Source organism: Electrophorus electricus, chromosome 16 (genome assembly GCF_041902795.1).
Source record: "Electrophorus electricus isolate QZ-2024a chromosome 16, ASM4190279v1, whole genome shotgun sequence".
Classification (NCBI taxonomy): Eukaryota; Metazoa; Chordata; class Actinopteri; order Gymnotiformes; family Gymnotidae; genus Electrophorus; species Electrophorus electricus.
The window spans coordinates 3,116,506-3,127,521 of NC_137512.1; the positions used below are offsets into that span (position 1 = coordinate 3,116,506).

General features: G+C 37.0%; 2 long non-coding RNA genes and 1 pseudogene across 2 annotated transcripts; 1 reads left to right on the forward strand and 2 right to left on the reverse strand.

The window, feature by feature from the left end:
• Window positions 1-1,394: 1,394 nt before the first annotated feature.
• Window positions 1,395-3,720, reverse strand: LOC145651724 (uncharacterized). Its single transcript, XR_014117664.1, has 3 exons — window positions 3,619-3,720; window positions 3,413-3,456; window positions 1,395-2,775 (listed from the first exon to the last, which is right to left on the reverse strand). It is a non-coding gene; the product is annotated as an uncharacterized LOC145651724 (long non-coding RNA).
• Window positions 3,721-3,936: 216 nt separating this feature from the next.
• Window positions 3,937-5,247, reverse strand: LOC145651747 (uncharacterized). The gene is made up of 3 exons (XR_014117690.1): window positions 5,173-5,247; window positions 4,726-5,070; window positions 3,937-4,448 (listed from the first exon to the last, which is right to left on the reverse strand). It is a non-coding gene; the product is annotated as an uncharacterized LOC145651747 (long non-coding RNA).
• A 5,232-nt stretch (window positions 5,248-10,479) lies between these two features.
• Window positions 10,480-10,600, forward strand: LOC113582401 (U2 spliceosomal RNA; annotated as a pseudogene).
• Window positions 10,601-11,016: the final 416 nt, after the last annotated feature.

The window sequence follows — 11,016 nt, forward strand, 5'->3', positions numbered from 1 at the left end:
AATGTGATACATACAAGAGATAGTGTGACACTGGACTATAACGTCAGGAGTGACCCAGGCCAAAATAACATACAAATACACACTAGAAACAAAAATACACTCACTAAACCTACAGAGACAAAAGAAAATACTATACTTACTGGAAAATACAGAGCAAACCCACACCCCAAACAAAATAACAGTCACTCCATACTTACCAGTGAACACAACAAAAAGATCAAAGTAGAATATATACAAATATACAATAGCAAAACCAATATGGGAAGTAAGGTCATACATCAACTCAAATATCAAATACTATTAACACACATCCCAAAAAAATATCACTGCCATCCCCGCCATACCTTCTTCCTCCTTTTATTGCTCGTCAGGGTGGGTGGAGTCTTGTCTCCTGATTTGCTGCAAACATGAACTCTGTAATGGAATCTGGAACTGGATTTGGAATGGAACACACACAGCCACACCAAAAGAACACAGGATGTAACAATACTGGTGAGTCACATATCAGATACCAAAGTTATCAGCTCCTCCCACTGTACAAATCCATCCTGGCACTCAGGCGCCAGTGGGCGCTTTTGGGTGATGGGGTACTGGCAGACCCTTGCTGGAATCCAGCACTCAAAGAGCAAACATGGCAACCACAGCACAGCACAGCGGGAGGAGCTGATAACTTTGGTATCTAGGATCTGACTCACCAGTATTGTTACGTCCTGTATGTCGTATCACAAATATATCATTAAAATCATTGTTTAGAAAAATGGATCAAACATTTTCTGAATCTGTCGATAGTAAGAATAAAGACCCCATGAGAGGTTACATATAGAAGTTATATTATAGAGGAAGATACACATCATGTGCCTCACATTGATATGAAACCTATGGATATCATGTTATACATAAAAACCTTTAAAGTGAATTTAAAATAATATGTAAAAACAGAGGAAATGCCCCGAGATGTCATAGGGTTAAACATAATTCAGAGGTTTATCTCCCACAAAGGTCAGAGTTCAGTGTTTTGCATTGAAGGTTCCTAGTGTGTGCAGAGACTTTGCAAAGCCTGTTTCTCTGCTTTTGTTTCTGTTTTTCTGTTTCTATGTTTCTCGTTGTAATCTGCATTCTGCCATTAAAAGTTCATCACTCACGTTTTACCGCAGCTTCACGATGTCACACTATTTACAAAAATAAAAGTTTCATGTTATTATTATTGTGTTTAAAATAAATATTTTAAATTATTAATACATATTTATTCATTTCCCACCCTCCTGACTATCAGACTGTATTTACTTATGCTGTGATAGTGTTAAAGTGTCTGAGTTTGTTTATGTGCACACATTCATATTATTCAGTATTTTGGAAAACAACACAACATATACTGATATAATATTTACATATACACAGGCCCTTAAGCTTTATTTTCATATTACAAACATAAGGGTCGAAGGTTACATGTGCATATTCAACATAGTATTATTCTTCTTTTTTTAGCCTATTAAGCTTTACAGCCTAATTATTCAGTATACGTTGAATCACTTTTTGTCTATGCAAAATGTTTGGGGAGTTATAGATTTACAAACGGCAATATCTGTGAAGCACATAGTTAGTAAAAGGCTATTGATCATTGGTAGAGGAACTGAATTAGGATGGAATAAAACAACCACAAATTAAAAAAAAAAAGATGTTGTAATATGAATCTGTATGGTGAGAAAAGAAATCATACAGTATTAAATAGAATGAAATAAAAAAGTATACATCTGTCATTATCAGTCTCTCCCAGGTTCTGTATTTTTCAGTTCCGTTCCTTAGTTTCATTTTCTCCACCCCTCGTTTGATTGCTTGCACCTGTCCTTCGTTTCTACCTTTGGTTTTCGTATTTAAACCCTGTCTTGAGGCTTGTGTTTTAGGTGCTGTTTATTTGAATGTGTTTAGTTTATTGTGATTGCAGGTTTATTCTAATGGTTGTTATTCTGTGCCATTGTAACATCCTAGCGTCGGTCTGTGTTATAACCTGCTCCCTTGTTTGCTTCTGTGTGTTTAGTTCTAGCCTCTGTGTTTAGTTACTCGTGTGTCTGAGCCCTTGTTCTGTTTTTTTCATGTATCCCCGTGCTCTCCATGTTGGCTCTTTGACCCTGGACTGCATTAATGACTCTGATTCTGGATTTGCCCCAATTAACTCTTACTCTTCTCCACACATGCATCTGCCTCCTTACTGCTCAATGTTACAACATCAAATTTAATATTGATTATCTATAATAATAATAAGAAGAAGAAGAAGAAATAATAATAAATTATTATACATGTTAATATTTATAGCTGAAATTTAATATCAAATGCTAAGCAACAAAATAACAGGCACAATGCAATCTTGTAGTATGAAGAGCAGATATAATGGTCAGAAAATCAACAGTCATAACTAAGTAAGCACAACAGAATGGGTACATTGTGGATATTCTTTATCTGACATCCAGTTTTGAGCACAGTGGTTCTCATAGACAAATGTTGCACATTACTGTTGAAGCTGGAATGAACCAACAGAAACACAACATACCTTAAAGTTCAGAAAGCAGATGAACAGGGAATAAAGATAATGTGTCCAGACTTCACTTAGGATTATAGAAGGGAAGTGAGCTAACAATCTAGATGATAGTCAGTAGGAGCTGAACGTTTCACTCCAGAGTACATGCTGTCTTCAGGCTGTCCTCTCTTCACCTGCCCTCTTTTGGTTTTCCTCCCATTGAAATGAATGGCAGCGTAATTCAGCTCTTCAGCATCATGTCTCTGTGGGAATGAACAACATTGTTTAGTGAACATTACTGTCATTATGATCCTTATTTAGAATATGACTACTAGTCTCAAACACAGAGACAGTGAGTTGCCTTCTCCTCCTCCTCTACAGCAGTGCAGTGTTGCATGTCTCATACATCTCCACCACAACAGCTTCATGCATGAATATCAATGATGTTGTAATTAGGCTACAGCTATAAGCTATATCAGCTCCACAGATATGAACAGAGGAAGCTGAGCTGAGCAGAGCCAGAAACATTCTTAGTAAAAGATATCATAGATTTAAATGTACAATTGGCACTTAATTGCTTTTTATGACTTACAAATCTCATCATTGTTTAGAATTTGACTAATATTACACCAACTTGTCTTCTGCTGTGTACATCACCTGCTATGTCTGAAACAACACAATTAAAAACATGCACAAAATGTGAGATAAAATCTGATGTATCAGGTTAAACCCCTAACGCTCTATTGTTATTATATCTATTGTTGTCATCTATGATGTTGTTAAGCATCAAGTAAGAGTTTTTATGTCAACTGATGCATGCCACATGCAAGATGAAGAGCATAAACCTGGAGAACAAAGTATTACTAATAAAGTCGTGAAAGCAAACTGCACAAGTTTTACCTGATTGCTGGTTTTCTCCATCACACTTCTTTCTTGAGGTCTTGCTGCGAAAATATTTTTGGTGAAAATAAAGTATTAATTGTAATTAGTTCAGGTAATATTACCTCCATGCCAAAATGTTTGCTTATTTTTTTTTAATCGATATTGTTAATTTTCAAAGTCATGAATTAGAAGAGTTCAAACCTCCTGCCCTTTTGAACACTTACCATTGCCACTTTCAGAGTTTTTCATCTTACAAATGATTATGGCTTGAGCAATGATAACAGCCACACACACTCCCAGCACTGCTCCAAGACAGATCTCTACAGGACCCACAGGTTTTACTGCAGAACAATCTTTATAAAATAATTTAATATACAAATTATAGTGCAAGTGTGTGGTATGCAACCAAGAGATCAGACGCTAATCAGATAGCTATAACCAGCACAGTTCCAGGGAAGATCACTACATAATTAAAACATTTAAAAAGGGTCATCATGAGCACCCTGTTATGCCACCATTATGTCAGACATTAACTACACAGCTCTGCTATGAGTTAAAATGAAGATGTAAAAGTATAAATGAACAAAGATTAAGTTTAGTCTGCCAACACAGACTTTTGCCCTGTATACACAAACGTGTGTGTGTTAGTAAGAGAGAAAAGCGGGAGAGGTGTGTGTGTGTAAAAGAGAGAGAGCTTTCTTCTTGTCTAACAATAAGGCTCAAGTCAGCTATTGCTTGAGTAATAAACTCTAATGCTGAATTATGATGCAACGATGTGTATAAACCTTGATATCCTGGTAATTATAAAAATATTGTATGCTCTTAGTTTATCTTGTTATCTTTCATATAGTCAAGCTAGATTTTTATGAGAAAGGCATTTGATTTTATAAAACACTTGTGGCTATGTCTTAGAACCTTGAAGAGCAAGCTTCTATGATGATCACTTTATTTAAAGCAAAGAGGTACAAAAAATACTTGCTTGACTGGGATGTTTTTGGGCTTCCTGACCCTTTTCCACTACTGGTAGAGTCTGTTAGGTTTAACCCTCCATGTGCTGTTCAATAAAAACACACAGTGTCTACTTTTAGTTCATCTTGGTTTCTCTCTTATGCTTAAACAACTGTACTATTAAATAATTAGCATTATCTAATTATCTTAGAGCACTTTGCAATCCACAGATTAAAAATCATTGTATTTATTCAGAACAAAGACATTCAGTTCTCTACTTCATAATATAACAGTAGATTTAACATTAAGATTAGAAGTGCTCTGTGTTTTAGTTATAGTATAGTTTTATATTTTAAGACATTTAAAGGAAATAACTTATTTACCTGTCACATTGATGAATGTAGCAGAGGAAAAGTGAATCATTCCTCCGTCTGTCACTGCACAGAAATATGTTCCTTTATAATCTTCAGTAAGATTTAGAATAGTCAGAGAGTTTGTGGTATCATCCCGAATAATTTTGAAGTTGGATTTGCTGAATTGAGATACAAGTATGGCCTGTTTATTTTTTAGCACTTCTCCTACTTGCTGAGGCTTCTGGTTCGGTCTTTGCTTGTACCACTTGCAAGGATTACTATCATATTTTTCTTTAAATGTGCAGTTAAGAGTGATATTTTCTCCAGGTTGCATCAGGACTGCTTGATTAGCAAGGTTTATAGTTTGCACAGGACCTATGAAATGAAACAAATTCAGACCAATAGGCAAAAAAATGTTAACAAAATTGAATCCAATATCATGTAATTATGAACACTAGTAAAGATTTGAAACTGTACATGTCTTGTAGCTCAAAAATATAAGTATCCAGACTGGTATCATCATTGCAGCATAACGCTTTGACCTCAGAAGAGACGGTTTGAAAGAAGCAACTGACAAACTAACTGTACTTCATCAACTTTTTTGTTTCATGACCTAAAACCTCATTGGCTGGCAAAAGTCACATGGTCCTGTTCTGTCGTTGTCTTACAACCTTGTTTGGCCACTATCAGTGCCTGATCAATTTTAAAACATGTTTATACCAAACATGCATGTACATTATTTTATGCTTTTGGGAGACACTCTTATCCAGAGTGAGTTAGAATTTCAAACATGTTTCAGACATGCAATTGTAGTGTAGGAGTCTTGCCCAAGGACTCTTATTGATACAGCATAGAACACTTGACCCAATAAGGCTTGAACTGCAGTCACCAACGAGACAGTCAGTGTTGTTATATACTACACTTTACCACGCAAGATGGTAAAAAATAATATAAAAATCTTGCTTTCAATCTTGTTTGCAAAATTGCTCAAAAAGTTTTATTTTTATTTTTTTTTCATTTATCGTTTTTCTACATCTTAGATTGTTAGTGTAAGAGTGAGCTTTTTTTTACAGACAATAGTAGAGTCACTCAAAAAAATGCACGCCTCCTCCTGTGCTACTGCCCAATCTATCCATGCCTGATGAAGTGTGATTGGCTAATGCTGTAATACAGTGACGTTCACTATTTATGGAACACTATTGAAAAGTGTATGACAACAGTCAGAGTAGTTTAAAAAGGTTTTATTGTGTATGTCATCTCATACTTAATTTTACAGTAAGAGACAAAACAACAAGAATAATATTCTGGGATTATGAACTGTATAAGTTTATGATATGTCACTTTTGTTAGTCCCATGTAAAGTCCTAAAAATGATCTAAAGAATTCAGTCCGGTCTATGTTAATAAATTGGATGAGGAATTAAATATTAATAATTCAAAATAAACAAAATTCTTGCTGTACTCAGTTAAAATCTCATTGGCCACCAGAATTCCTAATATCCTCTAGCGTCTTTTCTTTCATATAGTTTGTTAACCTTTGTTAACCTTTGACCCTTGAGAAGCCTTACCTTTTGTATAAAGAGTGTACAAATTGGTGTAATATGAGTACAGCCTAAGTTATTGTAGTGTATTTCACAGTTACTTTTGGTTGCTGTGGCTCCTCCCACTTCCCCTTTTATGCCCCCCCCCCCAAGAAGCGAAGCTCTAGGCTGACTGGGTGACTTTTCCTGGGTCTGTTTCTGTCCCAGATGGGTTTTAAATACACTTACACTCAGACTAGGACTCCTAGAAACCTGGAATAGACTTCTGTTACTTACTTATTCTTAATACTGATTTAGTTTATTGCTTATTTTGTTCCTGTTGTGATGTCCGGTGTTGAGCAAAGGATGATGGCCTCCTCTTTCAAGTCTTGGTTCCTCTTAAGGTTTATTCCTCATGTTCTTTGAGAGTTTTTCCTTAACACATGCCCACTACCACAGAAACTCGCTCTTACACACACACACAAATGTCCCCCATTTCCAATCCACTAATTATTGATTATATTTGCCTGTTACTTGTTATCCTTTTTGTTTCTCCCTCTATTTAAGCCCACAGGAACACTAGTCCAGTGCTGTGCTTTGTTTCTGTGCATGTGTTTTTGCCTTTTTTTTTCTTTTTTTAAAGCTTTTTACCAACACACCTCTTTTTTACCAACTCACCTACCAACTCAAATATTAATAATAATATTTACAAATGCACAGGCCCTTCACTTAATCTGAAAACTTGGCCATGTTTTTATCAAACTAGACACATAAGGGTCAGGGGTCAGTTCATATTCAATAAAGGTTTACTTTTCTTTATTAAGATTTCAACTTTATACCATATTTATTCAGTCAGTCAGCCAGTTTTGAGCAGAGTGGTTCTCTAAGACATATGGCACTTTATTGTTGAAGCAGGAATGAACTAACAGAAACACAACATACCTTAAATATCAGAAAGCAGATAAACAGAAAATAAAGAAAATAAAAAGATTACAGGGTTACACAGCACCTCCTTTATAACACTGAATGTGCCAGTAAAGAAATAATGTAACCAAACTTCATTTAGGATTATAGAAGGGAAGAGAGCTAATAATCTAGATGATAGTCATTAAGACCTGAACGTTTCACTTCAGAGTACATGCTGTCTTCAGGCTGTCCTCTCTTCACCTGCCCTCTTTTGGTTTTCTTCTCATTGAAATGAATGGCAGCATAATTCAGCTCTTCAGCATCATGTGGCTGTGGGAATGAACATGAATGTTTAGTGAACATTACTGTCATTCTGATCCTTATTTAGAATATGACTACTAGTATTAGACTACAGCTATAAACTATATCTGCACCACAGATATGAAACAGAGGAAGCTGAGCAGAGACAGAAACATTCTTGTAAAAGATGTCATAGACGTAAGTGTATAAAAGGCATTAAATTGCTTTTCAAGATGTACAGATCTTATCATTGTTTATGATTAGACTAATATTATAGTATCTCATCATTCTTCTCTTTACATAAAGCAATTAAACAAATTAGTATGACTAAATTAGTATGACAGAGTATGACATGATATGACATCTCTGGGGAGACCATTGATGAATTTTATAGTTTATGAAGTGATTGGCTGCATGGGGGCAGTACAGTGTGTAAATGTACATAGAGTAACACTGTGTTTGCTGGAGGTTTAGAGTGTAAAGCTCACATGGAACTGGTGGCACTGATCACACATTTATGGTGTCAGTGGGGCTGGGTGTGGCTCAAGAAAATAACTTACATGTGTTGTGGAATTATAAGCTAAGGAACCAGGATGAAGCTGTCACTGAATAATGAAAAGTTATATTTTAGAAATTGGAATACTTGCTAGGACATAACAAACAAAAGCCCCAGTTTATGTGATGCCTCATAAGTTAAAATCTCATTGGCCATCAAACTTACAAGATCCTGTTCTGCCTTTTTTTCCTTTATAGTTGGCTGCCAGTATTCATTTGGGCTACATTAACCTCTGACCCTTGTTACAGAAATATGGATGTGTGTGTGTGTGTGTGTGTGTGTGTATTCCAGATCCACTGCCAGGATTTCCACCCTTCTTGAAACTCCGCCCAGTTCCTTGCCGGGCTTCCCAGCCAACTGTGTCGGCTATTTAAAGGCCCCTCCCAGAAGAGAAGAAGAGAGAGAAAGGAGACTGTGTGTTAGTTTGGAGTTGTTTTGCTGAATTGAACATTTGTATGATGGTTTGTGTATGACCTTGTTTTCCCCCATTTTTGGACTTCATTTTTGGCTTCGCCCCTTCTGCTTCGCTAGTTGTGTGTGTATGTGTGTGTGTGTGTGTAAACATCGTTTTTTGGTATTTTGCTGTTGGACACTGGTGGTAGGGAGTGACTGCTGTTTTAGTTGGGTGTGGATATTGTCTCTGTTTTTTATTAGGGAGTTAGGAAAGTTTGTTGTATGTTTCTTGTGTTGTTAGGATTAGTTAGTGTGTAGTTTTATTTAAATGTGGGTTATGTTTGTTATTTTGGCTTGTGTCACTCATGAAGATATTTGCACCAGTATGATTGTTTGTTTATGAATCATAACCTTTGTAAAATACACTGAAAAAATCCCTTTCATTTGTGCTTCTGTTTGTTTTGTTGCTGCTCACTTTTTCACAACTTCCATTACATTAGCCATTTGTACTTCTTTTCCTTGTTATGGCCTCACAGCCTAGATAGGGTCGTAATATCCTTGAGAAGCCTTACCTTTTCATTAAAGAGTTTGTACATATTGGTTTAAACATGAGTTCAGTCTGTGGCACTACAGTATAAATCAGAGTTAATTGGGGCTGCTGATGGATAACCTCAGTCGCTGTGGTTCCTCCCACATCCTGAACACCTCCTCTGCTGTGACTCCTCCCCCCAAACAAAGAGAAGCTCTAGACTGACTAGGTGACTTTTCCTGGTTCTTTCCTGCTCTACATGGGTTTCAAACAAACTTACATTCAGTGAACCCAGACTAGTCGCCTAGAAACCTGGAATAGACTTGTTTTTTTTGTTAATTACTGCTTGTTTTCTTGCTGTTGTGGTGTCCGGTGTTGACCAGATGACGATGGGCTGTCTTTTGATTCTTGGTTCCTCTCAAGGATTCTTGGGCAGTTTTTCATTGTCAATGTTGCGTTTGGCTTACTCACTGTGGGCTTGGACTCTGACATCTTTGTGACAATGGCTGTTGTTAAAAAGTGCTATAGAAATATAATTGACTTTGAAACTTGACATAGTTACACTGCACTGTTTTATTTCATATTTGAGTACACACGCTGCTCTGGCTCTCCCTACTTCCACATGTATACTCTTTAAACTTCATTTATTATCTTTTCTGCATTTATATGTGATGTTTGTTGTTATCTGTCATGATAAGATATTCTAAAACATATATAGTCTTTAAAATGATTATGGTCCTTTCTTATAAAGTGACATCTTTTGTACATATTTGTTATTTTATATAACTGAGTGCCATGTTACAATTCCCTTGTAAATGTTCTTACTATGTTTTACTGTGATGGTTCTTAGGTGTTTTTGAAGAATATTTTGGTTTCTTCCAGTCCATGGTTAATTCATGAATGCCCATGTTATTGGTAATATTTTATAATTGCAGAACTGATAATGTTCTCAATTTATGTATTTCTTGCCAGAAGCATTAGCATATATTAGAGGAAAAAGTTTCACTACACTGCATTTGCATAAAAGAAGTGTGTTATCTGACACTCAGTCTAAGCTATGTTTTTGGTTTTTTTTCTATGTGCATATTCATATTTTTCACAAAGTCTAAAACTGTGTTCTCACACCATTCTTTCTCAGATAGCAGTTAAACAGGAAAGTAAACTGATGTTGGTATTGTACTCATGACAAAGTGATGATGACCTGATAAAATAACCCTATCCCTGCAATGTGAGGCTCTGTTTGGTTTAACTCTGCATGTCCTGGCCAATGAAATAAAGTATCAACTCTGACAAATTGATGAATGCGGCAATCTGCAGTGTCCTCATAATGTAATATCTATATTACACAGACACAATTATCTAGGGGCATTGTGTTGCTGTGTTTCAGTCTCCTTGTAAGTATGCTTACTATATTTTATTGTTATGGGTCTTTGGTGTTTTTGCATAATTTTTTGCTATCTGTCATTTACAGTCATTTTGGTGTCTGCTAGTACAAGGTTAATATATGAGCTCCCATGTTACTGGAAATGTATTATTATTATTGAAGCACTGTTTTCTTTATGTATGTATTTCTTACCACCAATCGCTTCTCGGCCTTTTGGCTAAGATCAAGTGTAGTATCTGTTCTTATCGAACGGAAACGAAATTGATCAGTCAAGAGGTGGCAGATTTTATGCGTGATTTTAATTGTGTTTTATTCTTTGTTTTTAGGCCCAGCCCACCTGGACTGCAGGAGGCGGAGTTTCCCCCGGAGCACCTCACTGATTGGAGGAACAACGACTGGAGGACCTGCGGAGGATCTCTGCTCAGGACTCGGCTGGAGGAGGGCGGATGGCAGCTAGAGGACCTCGGGGTCCGGAGCGGGCCGATGGGGCCTCGGCGGAGGCCTCGGAGCCCTGGGGGACCGCCTCGGCGGGACCTGGTTCGGGAGCAGGAGGTAGTGGCCTGCTCGATATGGCCAGGTTCCGCTGGAGGAACATGGATGAGGAGCCCCCCTTTATGGAGCGGGTTCCTTTCATCCAGGAGGTCCTCTTTGGAGCTCTGGGGCTGATGCCGGGGGACCTCATCTGTGCCCAGCGCAACGGGCCTCTGAGGTTTTACGACGTCACGCTCTCCTCT